Consider the following 26843-nt stretch of genomic DNA (forward strand, 5'->3'; position numbering starts at 1 on the left):
TATTGAAAAGAATCTTTAACTGTTGGGAAAAAAATCGTGTGTGTGTGTGTGTGTGTGTGTGTGTGTGTGTGTGTAGGCGTGCATGCATGTGTGTGAGGCTTGTCTACTTCTATCGCACATATCAGGTCCAGAAAATGTCATACTAAATTGCCAAGTGGTTTAGGTAAAAATTCATGGAAAGGTATAATTTAAAATTCTGAGACTCTAGCTTGTAACATTTGTAATTTTAAGGCTAAAGACATGAAAATGAACTTAAATTCAATATTCCTTCCAACAGCCTATGGTTTTATAACTTTTTGATTATACGATACGATCCCAACTGCCTTCTATGTATGGTGAATGGTTCTAAATTGAAGGCCCTTTATCTTCTAAACTCTTTGATGAGTTTGGACATCTACATCTGGATATAAGAGCTATAGAGAGATGGACTGCTTTCCATACTAAGAAGAGAAAAATTTGGAGTGTTCAGATCTCTCAGAGTGGGGATGAGGAGCAGAGATGGGATGGGGAAGGGAGAAAAGGCAGTAGAAGACCACATCTTTACTAGCATTTATTAAATTGAAAAGGTGATTGGTGTAGGTAAGTCTCTGTTAAAAACTAGTGACAGACAGACACTGGGTCACTTGAGAGTATACATGAAACCAGGATGCCAGGACACAGAGGATGATGTAAGACTTTAAGTCCCTGATAATTTGCAGAAGGTTTTGGACTTCCACTGACTGTGGTATTGGTAGATATCTGACCAAGATATCTACCAATAGATATCTACCAATAGATCATCACCTAGATCTTCAAGGGGGCAAACAGGTCCCATCTTATACCTGAGTTATACAAATAAAACATATCTTCATTTATTTATAAGTTTTAATCTACCTACTTCCAAAAGGATAAATGGTATGTTTGTTGTATTATTTATTATGATACAACTTTTCATAGGTGAGCTAATCTAGGTCAGTGGTTCTCAAATGAGGAGGAGGTCAGTTTTGCCTTTGAGAGAAAGGTATCAATGTCTGGAAATATCTTTGATCATCACAACTGAGGGTTTCTATGGGCACTTTGTGTGTAGAGGCAAGGATCCTGCTCAAAATTCCACAATGCCCAGGACAGACCCCACAGCGAAGAATATCTGACCCAAATGTCAATAGTACTGAGTTGAGAAACCCTGATGTAAGCCAACCTCTCATCTTAATAAATGTGAAGCTGAACATAAAAGAGGGTCAGCAATGTGTGCCAAATCACACAGTGAGCAAACAGATAAGGCCTCTAGTATTTTTCCCATTAGACTATTTAACTTCTAAGAGCTGAAGTTCTAAAATGGAACTGTTGGAAAATAGACCTTCTTATGGACATATTTAGACTTAAGATATACTACGTAATTGCATAAATATTTAAAACACAGTACTGCTTACAGTAGGCTATCTAGACAAAGATGAACATAGAAAATGTAATGACTATGTATTTAACTATATACAGTAAAAACCATTTTTATAATATTTAACCAATTTACTTTCCAGCACAGTGGTTCTCAGACTTTAGCATGCCTCACAATCGCCTGGAGGAAAGGCTGATACAAACACAGATTGCCAGGACACATCCCCAGAGCTTCTGACTCCGTAAGTCTGTCGCGAGGCCCCAAAATCTGCATTCCTAGCAAGTTCCCAGGTAGTACTGATGTTGCTGGTTAGGAGACCCCACTTTGAAAACCACTGTCCTAGAATTTAGTAGGCACTTAGTAAATTTTGGCTTAATATTGTAAGTATTCAAACAACATAATCTCACCAAAAAATGTAATCTCACTTTAGCATAGATTAATTAATAATGCTAATTCCCACTTAGAGGAATACAAAGATATATATGGTAGGATCAAAACTAATTTAAACTTCATTTAATTCAAATTCTCCATTTTAAAATGAAAAATAAATATACTTTAAGTTGATTACCACAAAGAAGAATCCCTTTTAGCAATAGTCAATAGAAACAATATTAAATGCAAATCAATTATAGACAATTTGAATACTGACATTGTTATCTGAAAGATACATAAACTCAAAGATTATAAGTACAATTAAGTATGTATCCATCATTTTTAACTTATGAGGAATAGTCTAAATGCCAAACTGAGTAAAACCTGGTCTAATGGGGCCCTTATCTCAAGCTATGTCTAGGGAAAATGCCTATTGACATCAGTAATATAAAATCAGGCCCTGAGGGACCATAATTGTCTCTTTAAATTATTTGGGAAAGCATGTACATGTTTAATCAACTAAATACAGCATACAATTCTAAGTGGTATATTTTCATCATAAATAATCAATGTGCTGCTGTTAATATGGTTAATTATAGAATGAAAATTATCTCCAAGGAAATTTATTTTTCTATCACTCATTTTCATTCATTTAATTTAATTTTTAAAATGCAAGAAATTTTAGATACTTTAAAACTGTTTACCTAGAAAGTATGTGCTAAGTAACCTGCTTCATGCCAGTCATCACTGAGAGACACCAAAACAAATGATTCATAGTTAACTTTCCATTTTGCTCTTTGAGATCATGTAGACAGTTTATGCAGACTTCACTTTCCTAACTCATGTCATCCTGTCCAAGGTACTGAACTTCGCTTGCCAAGGACGCATAGGAAGATAAACCCTCTCAAATGTGCTGCATTTGTCTTCAACTTATTAAATATCCATCTATTTTTTAGATTAGATGCCATCTGTTGTATTATCGTATCTGGTTAAATCTTATTTCTTCAACTTTTTAAATATCCATCTATCTTTTAGATTAGATGCCATCTGTTGTATTATCGTATCTGTTGTAAATCTTATTAAAATTCCTGGCCAATATATCACTCTGCTGCAGCAATCTTCCCTGCTACCTCTCCAGGCTTTTCTGCAGCATTCAATAAAGAGCCTGCTATTTTAACTAATTGCTGAGGCAGGACAGAGTGTGAGAGTCTAAAACAGAATCAGTGCTATATTGTTTCTACTTTTACCCAGAGAGTGAACAACTGTTCATATCAAACCTGGAATCATCCCTTCAAGTCTCCTAAACACAGTACAGTTTGAGCCAATGCAGTTAATCCACCCTCCTTCAGTGCTAGTGTTGAATGGCGCTTTTGCTGCAGTATTCACCTTGGAACTAAGTAGGCAGGATTCATTATTTGTTGAAGTCACCTAACTGTCAGTTTTTTTCTTATACGATCACAAACAAATCACAACAGAAGACAAATACAGGCATACATATAACTCACAAGGGAAGCAAATTTGCATTCAGAGACAAGGGCAACATAACAAGAACTGCAGTAAATCTCTTTGAGCTAATAGCCACATCTAATAATGCTCTCCTACAACATCTCCAATCAAATAAATTGTATTCAGAGTTTAAACATCAAATCAACATTCATTCCTTGATGGTTACAGATGATGTCCGATAAGCAAATTTGAATTCATGATTAATTTACTCCTTAAGTGTCTCAGAGCCAGGATTACTGGAAGACTTACTATGCTTATTCAAGCATGCTGACAAAACTGTAATCTCAGTAATTTCTCCCTGCAACTCTCAGCATGGCTGACAGGCATCTGCCAAGACTGTAGTACATAAACCGCTGAAACATGCAAAAATATTTACCCCCAAAAGATGTAGTAAAAGCTCAGCTTCCTCCAGCTTCCATAACCCCTGAAGTGTTAATCTGGAGGAACAGTTCCATGAGTTTCCACAGGCCAGCAGTGTGTCTCCTACACTTGACCTAGACAGCCTTACATAACGAAGCACCAGTGCTGGGGAGCTCTCTGAATGTCATCACCAGCAAGAGCAAGAAGTATTGGCAGCAGCAGGCAGCCAGGCAGGCTGGGAGTTTGCATGGAAATCATGAAGTCTTTCTTGTCTTCCTCTTTTGAAATATTTTGGAAGGAGAGTTAAGAATAGCTCAGAAACTGGTCTCATTCTTTTTGTCAGAAGAATGACCAGAAGCATAAAAGCTAAGTCTTCCAGCAAGTGCAAGACACCTCTTTCAGTGTTTGCAGTAAACCTAACAAGAGTGAATTGCTATCAGTAAAGTCCTGTACCATGACACCCAGAATGAAGGAACTGGTAAAGCAAAGTAATAACTCAAAGACCATCACCGAGGGCTTTTGTCTACCTTTAACTCATTGTGGTGAGTAGAGGGAAATATGTGTATATGTAATGAGATAATTACTGGGGGTATGAGTTGTTTTGCAGGATGATAACTAAAGGATTTGTAAACGGTATTTATGCTCCTTAAATTTCTTGTTTGTGAGCAAGGTAATAGGATAAAAATTCAGAATGCGATGGGTTAAACTGGTTGTGTTTAATGTATTTCAACTTCTGAAATTCTTATGCAAATAATAAGACAAGCAGATATCTGCCTATGGTGGGTTGCAGATAAATGTCAGATGTCTTAATTAATTACTTCTATTGTCTACACTGAAAAATAAGATCTTAATTTTAGCTTTCAGATTTTGCATGTAATCAATCTTCTTTTAGACTCTGAAAATAATTTATGATGATGGAGCAAGAGGATCGCTGTGCTTTTGAGATAATCTGCATTAGACTTACTCCTAGATATCTGGGGGATACTTTAAACAGCAAATGTAAAACAATGTACTCTCCACCTAATTTTCTTTCAATTATCCCAAATGTAGGCAATGCAAGGTATGCTTTGAAAAGCTGGAAATAATAAAACCAGTCTTCTATTCTGATTCTGAGTAAGGTGATATGGTATTATTAATATAAGATTACATTATATTATTTAATTATATATAAAATTGTGATTTGATATGAGTTGTGGGCTAATATGTGTAATTCCTGAGGTAACAGAAATAGAGAAGGAACCATGCATCATTTAAAAATAATCTTAATGTTCTGCTCTTAGCTGGGAAGCCTATCTGCTAATGCATCACACTAAGTAGAGTGAGGAAATAAGAGAATTTAGGTCTATGAAGGAACACAGTGATCTAATTCAAACCCATTACTTAACGCATAAGGAAACTGAGGTAGAAAGAAGTTAGATGATATGCCTGACACAGAGGAAGAGGTGAGTGAAAAATGGTTTTCCTGACACTGACTTGTTATTTTGTCACCCATACTGCAATGAATAATTGTCTTTTGATACTGGAGTAAAGGCTTGATGTATAGTGATTTTTTAATATCATACAAATGACAGAAAAAAAAGTGGAGTAGTACTAAATATCTGCTTTTAGCAGTAGTCTAATTTTGGAAAAACAAGTTCTGTACTGATTGGAATGAGAAACTTTTTTCAGTTATTTCTCACAATAGTAATGAACACATTGGTGCAACATTTAATTAAATATTCAATGATAAAATTGTGTTCTGAACATTAAGCTATGTACACCATGCTGTTGGCTCATATCCTTTTATTTTATTAATGTTGATTATGGTGCTAGGCTTCTCTATCCCTTGGAGAGTTAATGTATGTGAAACAAACAACCCACAGGAAACAAAGAACTGGAAAATAGAATGTTTTTAAAAAATATTCTGTCTTATTCTTTTCAAATAAACTAAACCTTTTGTAATCAGGTGTGTGTTTTTCATTCTTGCATCGCTGCCCCTAGCACAATGCTTCCTGGGCCTCCAATAAGTGTTTGCTGAATGAATAAATGGAGGGATGAAAAGTATTCATAATGTGTCCCTGTATGGGAAGTGCATACAGTATGACCTAGTAGAGTTATTTGGAGGAGTCATTTTAAGAAGTGTATAAAAATGTTTTACTAATATATATCAGTTTAATAATTGCCAAAGTAAATGAATGCTTCTGAAATGCATGTTTGGAAATGGTTAAAAGAATTTTTTGGCACATTCTTCTAATTGGATCAACTTGGTATAGCTTTGGCTGCTTATAAGAGACAATCAAACATATACTAGCTTAGCCAAAATAGAAGTTTGTTTTTCTTAAGTGACATTAGTCTGAAGGTAGGATTTCACAGTCCTCAGAGACCTAAGCTCATTTTTCTTCCTCTCAAACATCCTCAGCTTGTGACTTTCATCCTTCTATTTGTTGCCTCATGGTCTTGAGATGGCTGCCTCACTTCCAGCAACCTAACTACATTCCAGGGAGAAGGATAGGAAGAACAAGAGGTGTAAGACATATACCAGCTAAATCAGCTTTCTCCAAGAGCTTTCGCAAACCCCTAGAGATTTTAACTTATAGCCTATGGGTAACAACTGTGAAAAATGCCCACTCCCTCCTGCAAGGGAATCTAGAATCACTGTGTTTTTAGCTGAGCCCATGGCCACCCCTAAATACAGTTGGGGTTCTGTTTTTAAGATAAAGGATGTATTTCCCCCATATCCATTTTCCATTAACATGGATTACTGGTAAAATCTTTAAAAATTTTGGTTACTGGTTTTGGTTACTGGTAAAATCTTTAAAACTTCAGTGTGCTTGGTTAGTCTAAGCTGATTTGTATTCCTAAAGAGCAAAAAGTCTCCTCATTTTATATCTGAGCTTTCTATGGAAAAAAATATCCTACTTTTAGAATAGAATGTTACTTGGGAAACAGATGGGTTTATAACTATCCTGTAGTGAGATAGATGCGAAGAGAAAACTGTAGACAGACTTTTCATAATGAAAAATGAAAAGAATCCCATGGCCTATTTCATCTCATATTTACCCTACAAAATAAGGTTGTCTGAAGTTTTTTCTGAAAAGATTCTGACTGGGAGAATAGATAGGCACCGAATTAAAGCTCCAACCTTTGGAATCTCTTCAATTATTAAGCAAAATTGTATCTCACTAATTTAGAAAAGAAGCCTTTAATGAGGTTTTTTTGTTTGTTTGTTTGTTTGTTTTTGTTTTGTTTTGTTTTCCTTTCTGTTCCACTTGTTATCTTGCTGGAATCAGCTACACTGAATAGCATGTGGCTCCCCCTGGCTGGTCCATGGAAGGTTTTTGTAAGTTCTCCCAATTCAGTCTCAACAATGCCTCTATAGACCAGAACCTGTTCTTTACATTGGCACAAGAAATAATTTGAAAGGTCCTAGAACATGATAGTCCCTCTATCCAAAAACTTTACTTTAGACTTGGAGAATGTTTATGGGCAGGCTGGAATAGCAGGTGTCTAATTTTAGAGGAACAAATGATGGTCTTCTTAGTGTCTATTAAACCCAATTTTTCTATGGAAGATAGTTGACTTCTGAATCCCGATCGCCGTCACCTTGGAATATCCTGTTCAAAACCAGTTGCATATTAAATTAGGCTCTACTCCACTAAAAAGCTTCATAGAACATAGTATTCATTTCACCCTCTTAGAGAAATAAATATGGACAATTCTTTGTCGAAAATCAGACTATATCCAGACTAATTGGCAACTGCAACATTAAAAAATACTTAGTAACTGGCAGGTATAGATTTTGTAAGTCACAAACTCAAGGTAGAACAAAAGATTAACTTTCTTCATTTTCTTATAAATTAATTTGGTTTCTATTATTTTTACCTAATTATGGAAAATCTTATTTAATTATTTGTGAGCTCACTGAATGACATTCATGCTTTTTCAGTCATTTCATGTTGAATCCACTAAAATGCAGATTTTTATTTTTGCCCTTTATATTAATTGGAATAACCTTTGTTTCAGCAACAAACACACTCCTAAATCTTGGTGGCTTGGTACAATGAAATTGTATTTCTTGCTCAAGAAAAATTCTACGTGGTTGTTCCCAGTTGGCAGGTAGCCTTCCATGTGATCATTTATGGATTCGGGCGATTCTTCAGTCTTGTGGCACCTCTTGCTTCTAGGTACTCAGAGTCAGCTGATGATGGAAAAAGACATCATGAAGGATTACACCTACCTCTTCAGCCCAGAAGTGACACACATGACTGGCTCATATTTCAATGGTGAGAAATAGTCACATAGCCCGGCTAGATGCAATGGAAGGCTGAGACATTCCCCTAACTGGGCAGCCACTTCCTAGAAGGAAACATCAATTTTGGTGGTCACCAAGCTGTCTTTGCCTGCCTTTCATCTTTGCAGTTGAAGCAATTTAAAAGCATATATTATGTTTTTGCCAATTGTCGTTTAAAAATTAAATTAGAGAACTGAGAGGATTTAATTTGTAGGGGGGAGTAAATTTCATTATGTTGGTGCTATGATTGATTATATTTTGCGCCTTAAGATTAGATCACATACTTTTTCTTCTACTCACAGAGCCAAGAGAAACTTCAGTATAGATTTTCCAGTTGTTATATCATAGTATCTAGGATTCAACTCTCTTTTACATTTTAAACAAAGCATCCTAAATTGCAGCAGTTCTCCATACTAGGAGAAGCATGAATGATCAATATGAACTTTAAAAGGATTATTTCTGAACCCATTCTGATGGTAGCATACAGCTAATATCCAGCTAACATTTCTGTATTTCAGGTAGGATATATAAAGGGACAAGGAGAAAGGGGTAGAGTCTATATTAAGAAAGAAAGCTGGTCATTGTAGCTCACACCTACAATCCCAGCACTTTGGGAGGCCAAGGTGGGAGGATGGCTTGAGCCCAGAAATTTGAGACCAGCCTGGGTAACATAAAGAGTTCCTGTCTCTAACAACAACAACAACAAAAAGTCAGGCATAGTGGTTCATGCCTGTGGTTCCAGTTACTTGGGAGGCTAAGGTGTGAGAATTGTTTGTGCCCAGGAGTTCAAGGATGCAGTGAGCCACGATCATGCCACTGCTCTCCAGCCTACGTGACAACAGAGCAAGACCCTCTCTCTCAACAAAAAATAAATTTTAAAAAGCTCTCATAAATCATTAGAAAACATATTCCTATATATCTAATTGTCTGGAATTGTTATATGACTGTTCATAGCAGCAAGGGAGGAGGCTGGAGAAACATAGCTTTTAAACTGGATTCATAGATGTTTCAAACCAAATTCGTTCTCTTGATAAGGAAGAAGGAGGGAAAGATATGTGGCAGGCAAATAACAATTTCGGCTCAATATTAACAGCCCAATTAATCAGCCTGCAGTGATTATAAATTTGTTTTACTCTCTCCAGGGGACTTAGTATTGTGTGTGTGGGTGTGGGTGTGAGACAGAGAGAGACACACAAACATACACAAACACACACACACACAGAGAGAGAGAGAGAGAGAGAGAGAGAGAGAGAGAGAACTGAATGGAAGAGACTTGATATCATAAGAAAATTGGGAATGGAGAGGACAAAGAATAAGCTCTAGAAAAAGACAATTTCAGAATATTTTGAGATAAACCCCAAATAAACGGTGAAGGATATTCTAGAATAATGGAGAAATAGATTACAGTTCAATAGAAACACACAAAGTGGTCTGAAAAATACATTACATCACTGGAGTAGGTATGTTTATGATTAGTGCCCTGTTTTGGAACTAAGAAGAATGAGGCTCAGGAGGATGCTGTCCTTAGTAATAACAGTCTGAGGAATCTGCTTATTCCAAGTGATCTATTTCATAAGAGAGCGAGGAAAAGTAGCTGTTCTTTAGTGATTCCACAATCCAAAGTCCAGTTTGTCTATCTAAATATATTGATAATAAAAAGATCAAAGTGGATGTTTTACCAGACATGCCAGCTAATGTGGTGACTAAGGTGGGTGGTCAACATGGATGAGGTCCTCTAGCTCTGGTCAATGTTGGGGTTTTGAGTGTCAGTTGCTGTTTTACACTACATCTGTTGCTTTGAATCAGACTTCTAGCAAGAAGGAGGAAGGGAAGGAGAGAGAGAGAAAGCAAGAGAGAGAATGTTAATTGGTGTTGAGGATGAACCCCTAGGCAATCCAGAAACTGCTTTCATTTAAAAGAGTTATGTAACCTAGTGTTTAATGAATCAGGGTTTTTGTAGATTCATAATTTTGCCTTTCTGCATTTTTCAATCTTGGATTCTCTTCTGAACCTGCAGGGATATATACAAAGTAGGTGTTCTACTTAGTCCAGGAAGAAGCACCCCCAAAATTTTCTGTTCTCCTTACCAGCTGCCTCACTTCATTATGCGCACACCTACCCACCACTAGAACTTCTCAGTTTTGAAATTAAAAGAGAATCATCTAGGTCAGGACATGAGTGTGGATGGGAGGATGCAGGGAGGCGGGCAACTGGAAAGAAGGAAGGGCTAAGTGTTCAATTTTTGTCCTTTCTAGCATTTTCTCTTTTCCAAGTTGGTTTCCCAAGTGAGATCTCAGAACACACAGGCCCTGGTTAATTATCTAGTGCATTAGATTATCTTTAATTCTGCCCTAAAAGGCCTAAATGGCTGGCAAAAATGCACTGTCATTTCTTTTCTGGGATTCCCACATCTTAATTTTAGTCAATCTCCGCATAGTTAGCCTTCTCAGGAACTCCCTTCTAGATCTGTGGATAATTCTCAGACCAGATCAAGAGTTGACTTTTACACCCACTTATTTTGGCCAATGTTCCTACATCATTGAATTGCTTACAGGTATGAGAGATCTTTATGCTATTTCATGCCTCTATGAATATGTCCAGGCTGCATTCTGTCAAGGGCATTCATCTTCCCTCATTCCACCAAGACCTGGCTTCACCATTCCATCCTCAGTCCTTTCCCAAAAGTCAAAGGACACTGATACACCAATAAGTATCAATTATACCTATTATTGATTAGGTTTAAGAACCAGTTCTTTCAGACTGCCTTTCCTGATTTCTCTACCCCCATCTTAGTGGAAAGGATTCCTGCTCACTGGGATGTTGTTGTGCACAATAATAAAATTCTAATGTGCTTATCCTTTGTTAAACATATTTGTTTATATATCACCAATCTCAAGTAATTAGCTAATTATTTGAAAGCAAAGATTGTGGATTATTCATCTTTGAATTTTCAGTACCTAAAACAGAGCCTTACAAGAATACAGTATGCATTCAACTATAGTTCTCTGCCATTAAAAATTGTAATTATTGATAGGAATGAAGATGAATCCTATCTATTTTAAGAAAGTCAAATACATGAAAGCATAAATTCATTGAATAGAAAATACTAGGGATAATGATATGTACTATAAAAAGATGCTTCACTTTGTAAGAGATCACCAGGTTATCATTGAAAATATCATCTAAAAATTTTTACACTCAGTTCACTCCAGAAAAAAATTCTTTCTTAAAATAAGCAACATCGATACTTCAAAAATCCAATTGAAGGCAATTTCTTGATTTTTTAAAATTATATCTGGTTATAGTAGCAGCTCCAGTTTGACTATTATCTGCCTATTTTATTAAATCCATGTATAAGAATTTAAAATTACCTCTCTTTTGAGAAGCTAGATGTTGGTAGTCTATTTTATAAAATACCCTAAAAATTATAGAAATGGCAACTAGACTTTATGACATATCTTTAAATTCAATATTTTTGTCCTATATTATGTATGATGCTTTAGTTTCTCAAAACTCTGACATCATTATTTTATTGCTATAGCAATCCTGTAATAGGTGTTGAACATATTTCATGACTTTACCCCACAGCTCCCTTGAAAAAACATGGAGGAAGAGTGTACATGAGTTTTCCCAAATCTTACAGTTAGATTACTGACTGTTCCCTTCTAATTTATTTACTTACTTTTGGAATTTATGTTTGCCCATGATAGGCCTTCATTCTGTTCAAAGTGCTCAGTACAGTTATTAGTGTATCAGCAATTCAAGCAGTCAACAAACACTTCTCCTGTGTCACCCTTTATTTATTTTTTCTGCAAAATCTTCAGGCATTTTTAGTAAGAATTTCAAATTCAGTTTTAGCAGTGCTATACTCAAATAGCAAGTCTTAGCTCCCTCCTACATTTTTGTGTTAAGATCTATGAGTACATAGAACTCTAAACCAGCGGAGTGCTCTCTGCTCAAGGTGAGAGTTCTCCTAGAGGTGGAGAACTAAGATTGTATTTTCTGTACTGCTTAATCCAGACAGAACTTCTGTTTGTTCTTTTGGCCTCATCTCTTTCCCACGCCCTCTTTCCCACGCCCTCTTCCCAGTCCACACCTCCCAGGTTTTCAGTTGAAGAAAAGACCTGGAAAAATTAGATAACTTGCTTGAGGTTACAAAGCTAGTTGGCAGCAGGGCTTGGCCAACAAATAGGGTTTCTTGACTAGAGTCAAATAAATGAAAAATCAATATAACTGAAATGAACAACAGTCAAGATTTGTTTTTGTGGATACAGCTGGATTACAAAAATTTGTAAATGTATTCCACTTAGCAAAACCTCTAAACATGTTCTTCATAGTGACAATATATATTCTGAGACTTCCTCTTCTTATTCTTGTAAAAGAAGTTGATGAGAATGTTGGGCTAATGGCAGATAAATGTGAATCATAATTTACACTTGTGTAAGTAGGCCAATACTTTAGAAAGATTATTTGATCCTCTAGAAGCTTGGATTCTTACCAAATCCATGTGAGGTGGTGCTATGGTTGGGATATTTGACCCTCCAGATCTCATGTTGAAATCTGATTCCCAATGATGGAGGTGGGGCCTAATGGGAGGTGTTTGGGTCACGGGTGGATCCCTCGTGAATGGCTTGGTGTCATCCTTGCAGTAATGAGTGAGTTCTCATGCTATTAATTCCCAGAGAGAGCTGATTGTTAAAAAGAGCCTGGAACCCTCTGCTCTCTCTTGTTTTCTCTCTTACTATGTGATCTCTGCACACACTGGCTCCCCTTCACCTTCCACCATGAGTGGAAGTTTCCCAAGGGCCTCACCAGAAACAGGTGCCAGCACCATGCTTCTGGTACAGCCAGCAGAACCATGAGCCCAATAAATCTCTTTTGAAAAATAAGTTACCCACCCTCAGGTATTCTTTTATAGCAACATAAAGAGACTAAGACAGGTGAGTAAGGCAGTCACTTGCCTGATTGCATGCTCCTATTAAGATGGAGCCCAGGATTCATCCCAGGTAGTGGAACCCTGTATGTAGCACTCTATGCAACATTTCACACTGTAGCATCCCACTAACCCAGTGCAGTGCTACAAGGATGTGAGGTGAAACATAAGAGAGAAGAACATCAATTTCTAACCCAACCCTGCCACAGAGAATCTCTGTTACCACTCAGGCTCCCACTTTGAATTTTGAAAGTGAAGATCATGATTTCAAAGATGGGCTCAGACTTGTGAAATCTAGTGATGAACAGATCTTCAGAAATGCCAAGCTCTGATATTATTGTGAGTAACAATTAGTTCCCAGATGATTTTTATTTTGGGGAAGAAAATCTCAGAAGTGATTAGTCAACTAGCCGAACAGCTGCAAAAGTCTTCATATGTGAAGACATTGCCCTCTTTTCAGAGGACAGGCAATAGAGCTCCAAATGCAAGCAGATTTTGCACACACCAGGAATTACTCTGTCAGCAGGCTTAATTAGGTAGAAAAAAGTTTCCTCTAATTCCAATACTAAGGCACATTATAAATCAATGACTCACAGGATTTAGAGGTTGAAGGAAACCCGAATTTTGCTATTGCCCCACTTGGCTAACTTAGCAAGTACAGAAGACGGAATTTGACTTCAATTAGTGTTCCTTTTAAAGAAAAAGTATTTCTAGAACACACCGAAACACCCAATCTTTCTTTAGTAATGTAAAACATTTTAAATTTAACATATTAGTGGTTTGACATTTGATATTTTGAGCCCTAATGAATTCTGTTCTATTTAATAGACAATAACATTTGATATGTTATACTTATGAATGCTTAAAACACATAAATTATTCCATTTTTTAACACAAACATTATATAGAACAAAGCAGAAAAAAAAATATCACTTATAACACCACACGTTAACCATAGTCTCTCTATAATCCTGATTCCTTAGCATTCAGGGCAAATTTTGTAGGGGAAAGTGGGACTAATGATATTTCCCTCAGAGAACTGTTATAAACTTTACTGGGAAAATATATGTTAGTAACTGGCACATGATGGGTGGTCAATAATGTTCACTTCTAACCTTCTTGCTGCCCTCATGTAAAGACAGGAATTTTTATCCCTAGGAAGCCAAGGGAGTACTACTTTTAGCCATGTAAATCTTCAGATTCAACTAGATTAGAAAATTTTTCTTTGGGTTTTTTTTTTAGACAATTCCTTTGTATTATGATTTATCTGTTAAAGGAAAGGTAGGAAGGTTGGAAGTGTTCCTTATTCATATAGAAAGCCCACTTTCAGTGTATGTACTAGCCAGTGATCCACTGATTGATTGAGCTTCCCAAGTATCCTTATTTCTGATGTACTTAGCCATCTGCTGTGTCCTTGCTAACCCTAACTAAGAGCAAGGAATATTCATTGACCACCCAGTTCTTCTGCTCTTTCTCCCCCATCTTCTAGAAGTAAGCACTTTACTCAATCTTTGTGGATAATTTAAGGTCTGGGGAATATATAACATGGACAATATTACACTGTATGATCAGTGTTGTGTGCTAGAAACAGAAAATACATTGAATTTTAAAGGAGAATAACACCATCTCCTTCTTTGGTGGACTGAGACATGTTCTTGAGAAAAGTGGGATTTGGATAGAAAAGTGGACATGGGGACATCACAGGGAAGAATGTACAATAAAGGGAAAGAGTGAACTGGTTAATCCTCCTTGAAAGAAAAAGAAAAGGAGAGGAGTGTTCCAGAAAGAAGGAAATGGTAAGTTTAGCTGGAGTTAAGCATTTGTGTATTATCATGATTAATCACAGGAGCAGTTGCCAAGCTTTCATTATAAAAATATTATCCGGGAGAATTCATCAAGTTCCATTGCCTATTAATTTCTGTCCATGCATTTTATTTGGCATCTTCAAAGACAGAGGACACTTTTTTAAAAAAGAAATGAACACAAAAGAAAAAGTTCATTAGAGGAATAATTTATGTGTGATATTTAAAAATTAAGCCACGTCATCATCCTAAGAAAACTATGAGATTTTAGTTTTAGTATAAACTTGCAGTATGTTCTCGAGATTTCTAAATATAAGGCTTAACATTTTTCCCTTAATACACATCGATTTGGCATCTCATATTTATTATTTATCAGCAAATTATAAAACAAAGTAAAATGATGTTGTGCCACATCATTTTTAGATTTGGGATTTTAAAACTTGATTTATAATCCTACTTTTACCATGAAATACTCTTTCTTGTATGACCTTGAATACATTTCCCATCTGTGAATCTGTGTAATCATGCACAAAAATAAATGAGACAAAAACCTAAGTGCATTTTAATCTCTTCAAATTGTAAAAAGTGTACAATATTACATTTTCAAAAGAAAACACAATCCTTTTATGTTTATATCCTTTTTGAAAACCGTGTTAATAATAAATAGAATCTGCAAAGTTCGAATCATTTTTTTTGTTAGGTAGCAGGAGAATTTTTCTAGGACTACAAACCAGCTTCTAGCCTAGTTAAATCTTAATGTCAAAACCAACTACCTAAAGAAACTTAATGAGATAAAGGAAGATTTTAAAAGGAGATCTTCTCTCTGTTCCTGGTGTGGAATAGCAAGGATTCCTGAAATATGTATAATTTAACACTGATTACAACACAAGGCTTAGCAGTTCCAAAGTGTATCACAGATACAACCACACTTGACCTAAATGACCTTATAAAAGCTAATGTTGTATTCAAGCCTCACCACTGAAACTGGTAAAACTATGGCTCCCTTAGGAATGTGTGCCATCTTCCACGTGGAGGACATACCCGCAGAGGGAAAACTGCTGACGAATGGTTACCCCACTTCTGAGCATAGCCAAAAAGTCCCTCTGGTTGGGTTACCATCTCTTCACAATTCCTCAATAGGAAGACTGAGCTCCAACTCTGAATCAAAGTGCGTTAGAGAGAACATTTGCAAATATAAACCAGCTCAGACTACTGATTAGGCAGACTACTGATTAAGCATTACTGTTGCATCTCTAGCAATAGAAGTGATGGTTTGTGTGTTTTTCTTTTTTAGAATCCCTGCAAGGAAGCCTACGGCAAGTTTCTGCATATTCCTGGTTTCTCACAGCCCTGAGAAACTCTTTCAGGCATTTTCTTAAGCCTGGGACCTATATGGGGATGAAATTCTAGCTACACATGAATAAATAATATCAGTGCTAATAGTGTATACACTTTTTGTTGTGAGGTAATTTTGTCCTGAATACCAATTGCTATACATTTTTAATTTCCCGGAATAAATCAAACTTTCCTTTACAAAGTGGCTAATGAAAGAGTAAGCCCTTTTATTCTGTTTTTCCACTTGACAAAAACAAATTTATATGCTACATTTTTAAGGCTAAAGAACATAGGAGACTCTATTTCCCAAAGCAGATGTGATTCTAGTTTCCAGTACAACTTTTTAATATTTAAAGTTTAGTAAATTATGGAAATCAAAATAAAGCTATGATTTTATGAAACATAATTCATAAAAATCTTTATTCCAAATCATCTGTACTTAGCAATAATATAGTGACAAATCATAGGAAAACTCAGTTAGACAGAGGAAAACTCAGACAGATATCTGGAGTGAGATTCTGGCTCTACCAATTGATAGTATTACGGCTTGTAGAACTTGCTGAAATTTTATGAGTTTTTCATCTTATCTGTTAAATGAAGATGATATTCTAAAATCATAGGATTGTAAAATAAGATAATGAGGTAATGTGTTCGGCACATCAAAGGTGTTCAGAAAATACTACTGTTCTTTTCCACTGTCCTCGTTAATCAAGTTGAAAGCATACAGTGAGAATTTAATGAATGCATCACTGAAAAACAAAAACAATGAAACCTTTATGATTTTATCCTAGGCCTTCTATTTTTTCTCACTTTATAAACTTCTAGGCCATATTGATCACTTTGTTGGATACAATTACTACCTATGTGCTGATGGTCTCCAAATTCCTATTTCTGGCTCAAATAAATTTCCTGTGCTCTAGACCCTTATGTGTGATTTTTAGTATATGTCTCTGTTAAACTTACTTTAAATTCAACATTTCCAGAGCTGAGTTTAACATTCACACAATTGTACTCCCTCCTACCTTTAAAAAAATACAATGGCAAACAATCGGCTTCTCTTGCTTTGTTTCCTAGCATAGGTGCCAAACCCAGAAATTTGGGATACCACTTAGACTACTCCCTGTCTAAATTTTTTACATTCAGTCATTAAGTTCTGCCCCTCCTACTTCTTTCAGGTCCATTTAAAACTCTCCATTCTTCCTGTCACTACCCCACTGCATGCCACCACAATCTGTTGCCTGGATTTTTGCAACCAATTTTCAGTTAGTTGGTCTGCCTCTAGTCATGCTTGTCTCCAGTCTGTTGCTGGAGACTGTTCTCTCCAGTCTGTAACTTTCTGTTACAGCCAGAAATACCTTTCTAAACATAAAACAGGTTGTGTCTCTCCCATGCCTAAAGTCCAGGCCTTTATTGTCCTAACCTGATTTATGAAGATATATCTTTAACATACTTTGTTTATGATGAGGTGCACTTCCTAGACACTACCCTCAGCCATAGGAACTCAAACATTCATTGTGGTATTGAAGTCAAGAGCTCTCAATTGTGTCCCTTCCTGGGGCTTTTCCTCAGCAGAAGAGGACCCTGCTTGCCCAAGGTCACATCCTTCCTGGGGGATAGCCTATATAGCCTATGTCCAATGTATGCACCACTTGGGGTATAAAATTCTAGCCCCCATCCCAGTTGGGAACTAATTTGAAGGTCCACTCCAATGTCAGAGTTCTCCATGGAGTTGTCGGAATCCTTTGTTGCAACTATATTATAGCCAAATTTCTGCCTCTGCACATACAGAGAGAAGTTGGGCAGTTGGCTTTCATTGCTTCCCCACAGGTGTAGACCTTGGAAGCTCTCCCCACAAACATCGCATATGAAAAACTTCAACTTCTGAGTCTGTTTCCAAGAGACTCTGCCTTTGACTCAAGACTTTAGACTTTTCTATGGACTATTTAGCATTTAAGCATCACACTGAATCACTTCTTCCTTTTGCATTCTATCTTCTGCCCAATCTGAACTAATTTCACTTCTTCAAATATATAGTGCTCTTTCTGTGGACCTTAGCACTTGTCCTTTCTTCTATCTGAGCACTCCCCTATCTCACTCTTCTAGTTTCTGCTTAAGTGGTTTCAGGAGGCTCAGACCCAGGTACTAGTTAAGTGCCTCTCCTTTGTGCTTTCCTGGTACTTTCTTCTTTAGAGCTCTCACCACTTCCATGCTGTACTGGCCATTTCTAGGCTGTATTATTGACTGGCTGTAGGCTCTGTGAGGAAAGGGAATTGTTCACATTATATCTTAGTACATTTTACAATGTTTGGCTGATGCTAGTCTCTCAAAAATACTTGCTGAATGACTGAAAGGGTGAATGTTTAAGACTGGATTTACATTGGTTGGAATTAAGAAATTTATGGAAGAGGAATTTACATATTTAAGAATGATCATGCATATTTTGCTTGAGAGCTTTAGTCTTTACTGAATATACGTGTGAGTGCGTATATGTTTGTGTATTAATTCAGACATAAATAATCATTAGCCCATATATTATTCAAACATAGGTATTAAAACAATCTCATAATGCATAATCCTTCATAGGAGTTGATCAAAATGTCAATTCAGTTTCTGCTAAGAGCTTAGTTTTAACTATATTAATTGTGTTTTTAAAATAGCTCTTCCATTAAAACCTGGCTTTAGAAAGTGTCAGAACTTATAGTTGTACTCTCTTTCTACTCTCCTTCTGCTGTTCCTAACAATAGATTTCTAGGAAATTAAGGGCCAAAATAGATGAAATCCTTTCAAGGAGGTTATAAAGTGGTCCAAGAAATTAAATGACCCAATAAAGATGTTTGAATTAGTAAGTCCCTAGTCTTATGCTATAAAATGGAAAAAAAAAATAGGAAATTATATATAAATGCCATTCTCCAACCTGATTATCACACTTGGGTTACCTAGAAGCAGGAAAGACTCTTGTACCAAACACCAGTTGGATTTTGAGATATCAGATGCTCCCTTAGGGAAACAGGATGGGGCTTTCTACGCATTTCCAGGTGACAAGGTTGCTCCTATTGGCCTACGGCAATTTTACAGAAGAGGGGAAGTTCTGAGCTATTGATATAAGCATTGACAGGAGGGGGAAATCTGCACATTGTTCTAATAAAGGGGATTTAAATGGAGACCAACATACATTACGCTATTCCCATGCCTCTGTGTTGTGTCTTTTGATAACTACAGCCTATTCATGCCTATTGTCTCCTTTATTTAGAGTTTGGATTAGTCAAGGTTCTCCAGAGAAATAGAACCTATATCTGTATTTATGTATTTAAATATCTATTTATCTATTATTGATTGATTTATTATGAGATGATGAGGCTGAGAAATCCTATAATTGCCATCTGTAAGTTGGAGACCCAGGAAAGCTGGTGGTGTAATTTTGCCTGAGTCTGAAGGTTTGAGAACCAAAGGAACCAATGATGTAAATCCCAGTCCAAGCACAGGAGAAGATGAAATGTCACAGTTCCAGCACTGAGGCAGGAAAAACACCCAGAAATAATGTTTAATGTGGACACCCCTGGACTACTCAAGTTTACATATGTAATTAACCATAGAATTTCTTAAATTTTTCCTTTGAACAGAGATAAATATGTACCAGAATTTTCTCCACTGGCAGAAATTATCACTAATTTTCTTAAAATGTATAAGTAGTTTCTATGTTGTTGACAATACCTTATTTCTAAATTAAAAATAGAAAATAGTGATTCTAGTCCAGGATTTAATGATAATAACATATGATTTAATGTTATTAAATTTCTCATTTAGATATGAGAAGAGAATATTCAAATCTGACAGATTCTTACAAGATGTGTTATTAAAAACAGAAGTTATTTCCTTAAGTCTCAATATTACCCTTATTTTTAAAATACTTAGGGACACTGTTGGGGTCAGTTGGAAATTGGCACAAAATTATATGTTCATTTCCAACTCAAGAGAAAAGGAACGAATTGGTAGCAAGGCTGTTAGAAGGTTCTAGAGGGAGGAAGTCATATCATAGATCCTCCTCCCAAGAAGAGCTTTGCTTAAGATATTGTACACTTGTTCACAAAAATATGTCAATCTTTCAATCCACACATTTGATATGGAAACATAAGAATTTGCCCTTTACCATGATCCCAGAGTACTTATACTTTAGATCCTTGTTAGAAACTGTAACATCAAATTTGTCTGTTTTCTGATTCTTACCAAAAGTTAGAAAAGCAGAGTTTATAAGAGGATACTTTGTGGGCATGCACTTCAGTCCTTTCAAAAGTTGTCCCACCATTATCGGATAAGCAGAAATGTTTATCCTGGGATCACACTGGTTTTCTTCTCACTGAGTGTAGAAATTAGAAGTATACAATGGACAAATTCTGGAGAGACCCACTGCAGGTTTGATTTGATTATGATCTTATTGTTTTCACTGATGTAGAATAAGAGGCTGTAGTTAAAAGCATATAAGTTTCCGTTAATAGTCTGGCCAAACAGTTGTAGTTTAAAATCAAAGACCATCTAAATATGCATCTTTTGGATAGGAGAGAAGGAAAAAAATCTAAATTAAAAATTGGCTTCAAACTAAAGTTTAGAAAGGATTTTAAGTGAGATCATGTAGCTCAAACTAAACATACACACAAATCACTATCTAAATAGTGACTATGAATCTTAGCACACAAATTGCTAAACTAGAAAGTAGTTGGACAATTCTTTGCTCTCTGGGGAGTGCGAAAACCTCCAGGACCGTGTCCAATGGGCTGGATGCCTGGTTAACTTCAGGCTGGCTGGACACTTGCTGTCATTATTGAAAGCCTATCAAGTGGGTCAGAGGTAGCTCTGGCAGGTGGGATCTGGGGAAGAGAGAAGACCATGTGACCAAGTTTGTTCATCCTGGCAGGCTACTTCACCTTTGACAAGATAAAGTGTAGCTTATCTCTGGGAGGAAGAGAAAACTGTTTTAAGAATTGCTTCTTAGGAAAAAAAAAAAGTTAGACCATTTACAGATTTTTAAGAATATATTATATTTATATTCTATATAGAATATGTATGTGTATTTGTATGTATACATGCCATACACATATATATTTTTCAAATTTTAAAGCTTTTTTTCTTAGAGATGAAACATCTTTAAATTTTTTTTTTGTATATATAAAACATCCAAATTGACTCAAAAACAACACTAGACCCTTAGGTTTTGTCAGAAAATGCTAAAAGTAGTTGGCTTCAGGGCTGTATTGTTTGATTGACCCTTACAGTCATCTCATGTGCCCTTTGGCATGAAACCTCAGCTGCTTGCTTCTTTAGGCTATTGCAGCTGCTTCTGACACAGAATGGTAATGGAACATTGATACTACTGCAAGAAATCTCTTGCTCTGCTCACTACTTCTGGTCTCCTGTGAAGAATGGGGCCACAGTGGCAAAATCTGGCCTCTTTTGAGGCTGCCAAAACATCAGTAGACCCAGCCCCAAAGTGAGGCAAAGTATTAAATTTCCATGGAAAAATGTTTACCGGGGGAGAGAGGAGGGAAGAGGGAAGGAAGCAGCAGGATGATTTCTCTCCTTTTCCTCCACTTATGGACAGTTCCAAAGCATTGGTGTTATTATATAGCCTGACCAAAGACATCCTTATGGATGTGCCTCTTCATGAAGCAGGCCAGGCTCATCATGTACCACTTACATTTGTTTAGCCTCTTCCCCAACCGACCTCACATTTCCCACTCATTTGTTACTTTTGTGATTGCCTCAGGCTTTGTTTTCTAGTCAACCATGGCCAAGGCTGGGGTATAATCCTTTAACTACTTCTTGATAAAATAATTACCAAATCCTTTAAATTCCAACCACATGACAACATTTCCTAACTATACTTTTTTTTCCAGGCTTTACTATCATTAAGAAAACACTAGTTACAAGCAAGAGAAAAAATGGGGAAGATTTATTGAAAAGTAGTACCGGTGGTTTTCTTTCATACATTTACTGATGATTTCTAATTTCTGGGATTTTTTTCTTGCATATTTTTAGGTTTTTTTTTCCCTGTGGTGCAGGTATATTCTTTATTTTAAAAACTGTTAAAAAGCAAATGAAAATATTTTATGCTTCATTTTTAAATATTAGATCTATTATTTATTTTTTCCAATGTACTTTAAAATATGTTTTATAAGACTTTTTGTTTTTCACTGTGGTATCTCTCAAGTACAAAACCAGAACTTAGTAGACATTCAAAAAATGTTTGAATATGGAAATGTATTGAAGGAAGCTGATGAAATAGATATTTTACTCATTTCCAAAATATAATTTTGGTCTCAACATCTCTGCCGTATTACCCCTGTCTTCTTCTATTTTAACACACTAGTCCAAATCCCTATCATCTCTTGCTTAGACAAAAGCATCCTAATTTCAATCACTGCTTCTACACTTGTCCTGCTTCTACTCCAGCTGGCAATCAGAATAATTCATTAAAAGTTTAAATTAAGGCATCCATAGGGAAAAAATGTAAAACCATATTTTTTACTGAAAATGATTCTATATGCAGAAAACCCTAAAGACTCTAACAAAAGACTACTAGAACTGATAAATGATTTTAGCAGGGTTTCAGTATACCAAATCAATATCAGTAGCATTTCTATACCCCAATAACACACAGGCTGAGAGTGAAATCAAGAACACAATCCCATTTATAATAGCCACAAAGAAAATGAAATACGTGGGAAGACAGCTAACCAAGGAGGTAAAAGAGCTCTACAAGGAGAACTACAAAACACTGCTGGAAGAAATCAGTGATGACACAAATAAATGGAAAAATGTTCCATGCTCATGGATTGGAAAAATTAATATTGTTAAAATGTCCATATTGCCCAAATAAATTTAAAGATTCAATGTTATTCCTATCAAATTACCAATGTCATTCTTCACCTAATTAGAAAAAAACTGCTCTAAAATTCATACGAAACCAAAAAAGAGCCAAATTAGCCAAAGTAATACGAAGCAAAAAGAACAAAGCCAGAGGCATCGCACTAGCCAACCTCAAACTATACTATAAGGCTACCATAAGTAATCAAAACAGCACGGTACTGGACAAGCAGATACACAGATCAATGGAATAGAATATAAAACTCAGAAATAAAGCAACACACCTTCAACCATGTGATCCTCAACAAGGTCCAACAAAAATGAGAACAAGCCATGGGGGAAAACTATTCAATAAACGGTGCTGGGATAACTGGCTAGTCATATGCAGAAGAATGAAACTGGACACTTACCTTTCAACATGTACAAAAATTAACACAATAAGCTTTGAAGATTTAAATGTGAGACTAAAATTATAAAAAATCCTAGAAGAAAACCTAGAAAATGCCCTTCTTGACATCAACCTTGGTGAAGAAGTTATGATTAAGTTCACAAAAGCAATTGCACAAAAACAGAACTTGAGTGGGACCTAATTAAAGAGTTTCTGCACAGCAAAAGAAACTACCAACAGAATAAATAACCTACAGAATAAACAAACTACCAACAGAATAAACAACAACCTACAGAATAAACGAACTACCAACAGAATAAACAAACCGCCTACAGAATAAACAAACTACCAACAGAATAAACAAACAACCTACAGAATAAACAAACTACCAACAGAATAAACAAACTGCCTACAGAATAAACAACCAACAGAATAAACAACCTACAGAATAAACAAACTACCAACAGAATAAACAACCTACAGAATAAACAAATTACCTACAGAATAAACAAACAACTTACAGAATAAACAAACTACCAACAGAATAAACAAACTACCTACAGAATAAACAAACTACCAACAGAATAAACAACCTACAGAAGGGTAGAAAATAGGCACAAATTGTGCATCAGACCAAGGTCTAACATCCAGAATCTATAAGGAACTTAATTCAATCAACAGGCAAAAATTAACCCCATTAAAAGGTGGGCAAAGTAGATGAACAGACACTTCTCAAGAGAAGATATGTAAGCGACTAACAAACATATGAAAAAATGCTCATCATCACTAATCATCAGAGAAATGCAAATCAAAACCACAGTGAGATACCATCTCATACCAGTCAGAATGGCTATTTTGAAAAGTCAAAAAACCACAGATGCTGGTGAGTCTGTGGAGAAAACGGAATGCTTATACACTATTGGTGGGAATGTAAATTAGTTCAACCACTAAAACGGAATGCTTATACACTATTGGTGGGAATGTAAATTAGTTCAGCCACTATGAAAAGCAGTTTGGATATCTCTCAAAGAACTTAAAACAGTGTGCTACCATTCGACTCAGAAATCCCATTGTTGAGTATATACCCAAAGGAAAACAGGTCATTAGATCATTATAAGTACATGCACTCATGTTCATCACCACACTATTTATAATAGCAAAGACATGGAATCAACCTAGGGGGTCATCAGTGGTGGATTGAATAAAGAAAATGTGGTACATATACACCATGGAACACCATGCAACCATAAAAAATAATAAAAATCATTTCCTTTGAAGCAACATGGATGGAGCTGGAGGTCACGATCCTAAGCAAATTAATGCGGGAACAGAAAACCAAATAAGGCATGTTCTCACTTATAAGTTAGACCTAAACATTAAGCACACATGGATATAAACTTGGGAACAATAGACAAAGTGGACTAGTAGACTGGGGAGAAAGGGAGCGTGGATTGAAAAAGTACCTATTGGGTATTACGCTCACTACTTGAATGCAATATACCCATGTAAGAAACCTGCATTTGTACCCCTGTATTCAAAATAAAAGTTGAAATAAAACAAAGTAAATTAAAGTATGCCAATGCACTGCTTAATACGTCTAGAAGAAAACTCAAATCCCTTATCAAAGCCCACGCAATCTAGTCTCTGCTTGCCTCTGATCTTATTTCCTCCCATTCACGCCAGGTGTCCTTTCCTCCAATAGGTGGCTTTCATTTCCATCTGAAGAGATTTGCACATACTGTTCCTTTTGTCTGCAATGCTCAGACTGTGGGTCTTGAAACCACTCATTTTTCTGGTCATTTCAGCCTTACATTAGATATGACATCCTCAGCAAGGTGTTTCCCTAGCAAACCAATCCAATTTAACCCTCTCCTATCCTGTTCCTTACGGTCATTTCTTCTTATACCACCCTGGCTTCCTTTCGTCCTTGAACTTCCTGCTATCTGAAATTATCTTGTTCATTTATTTGTTTAGCTTTTTAAGTGTTCGGACATGGCTTTTGTTTCCTCACCCAGCATACAGACCACTAGAATGTACACTCTGGGCAGGTGGACGTTATTTGAGTTTTGTTGAGCATCTGGAACAGTGCCCTGCGTGCACCAGCTGCTGAATATATACTTGTCTCTATTGGTTAAGGTAGCACTGGTATTTTGTAAGTTCCTTTTAAAGTTCTTTCATCTTAGAAATGTTATTCTGAAACCTCACACAGCTTTAATCTGGATCCAGTGAAAGATAAAGAAAAGCTAAGAAACTCTTCATTAAGAAGAGTGCTGCATCACAAAACTAAATAATATTCAGCAACTCATGTGGGGAAAAATTGGTTAGGTGGTAAGAAGGCCCTTAGGAAGAACTAACTGTTCACTATTTAAAATTCTCACATTGTTTTGCTTCTTGATAACCTTTTAAAAATACATATACAAATCTTTCTGGAATTTCAAAATTCATTAGTACTTTTACATTTTGTGGTCAGTGTTTTCTACAGCTAGTGAAAGTCTTCAAGTTGAGATAATCCTGGTTCAGGATTTATTGGAGGCAAATACTTGATATACTTCTCTATAACGTAAGACTGAGTTTCCCCAAAGCAATTTCATCAAGTTAATTGCTCCACTATGATCTAAAAGATATTTCTTCCCCATTGCTTTTATCAGGAACTTGACATCATCAGACAGTAAATCAAGAGGTACTGACAACTGAGGCTGAATGATAGTCCCTGCCTAGGATTTGGAATCTTTGCATGAAACAGGACTGTAGACACCAGCGACAAAGAAGTCAGGGAGACTGTTGTCTCTAGGAAACACTTCCAGGAAACAGGAATGCAGGTCAGTAATCAAAATTATTAATAGCTTTGGAAGCTACATTAACATTTTAGTTTCTTCTAACTTATTTGCTTGCCACCCTCCCAAAACACACAGAATTTTTATGAACCCTTAAAAGTAATATAAAGTAGAATTATATATATCCTAGTTCATTGCCCTGGGAATTTGCTATAAGAACATTCTTCTTAGTAGAAATAATTTTTTTATTGTGAAACCATCACTACAAAACTTCTTTATAATATTTCCCTTATTTTTCTGTAGTAGAAGGTGCTCTATAGAGAGTCAGTAAAATTACTAGCCTTCATATTGGTTTAATGTCTGCAGATGAAATTAAGTCACTTTAGTGTGTCCTTCAGTCCAATGCTACCACTTCCTGGTCATGTTTAAGTTGGTTTTAATTGCTTCAGTGTCTGCTGATGGCAATATCCATGTTCAATAGTGATTGTGGGACATGTGAAAATGTTTTTTCCAATGTTTTTGTCTTGGGTCTCCAATGCTGCCTTTACGGCGGGGAAATAAGTATAAGATATTGGACACGTTCTGTGTGTACTGAATAAAACATTTAAATGTAGTTGTTTTGGATAAGGCATAATGTTCAGATGTCTTAATTGCTTTGTATTTTTACTTTGCTTTAGTGTACTCTGACTATAGTGAGCTTCACTTTGAGTAGAACACAACTTTTAAATTTCCTTTTATATCACAGCTAGTTGGTAGGAAGGAAAGACAGATATGGATCCATCTTTCTATTTAATCCTTGGAGTATCATAAAAAATAAAAACTTCCTAGTCTTATTCTTTAGTCCCTTTGCTCCACAAAGTGAAATAATTTCAT

At 36.1% G+C, this 26843-nt stretch overlaps 1 long non-coding RNA gene across 1 annotated transcript in view; it reads left to right on the forward strand.

Moving 5' to 3' along the window:
• The first annotated feature begins 3789 nt into the window (after positions 1–3789).
• Positions 3790–26843, forward strand: part of LOC102123400 (uncharacterized) — a 107413-nt gene continuing 84359 nt past the window's right edge. Inside the window, exons 1-2 of the long non-coding RNA XR_006691050.3 lie at positions 3790–4152; positions 25845–26015. This is a non-coding gene — a long non-coding RNA (uncharacterized lncRNA). The remainder of the gene's footprint in view (positions 4153–25844; positions 26016–26843) is intronic.

This window comes from Macaca fascicularis, chromosome 12 (genome assembly GCF_037993035.2).
Source record: "Macaca fascicularis isolate 582-1 chromosome 12, T2T-MFA8v1.1".
Classification (NCBI taxonomy): domain Eukaryota; kingdom Metazoa; phylum Chordata; class Mammalia; order Primates; family Cercopithecidae; genus Macaca; species Macaca fascicularis.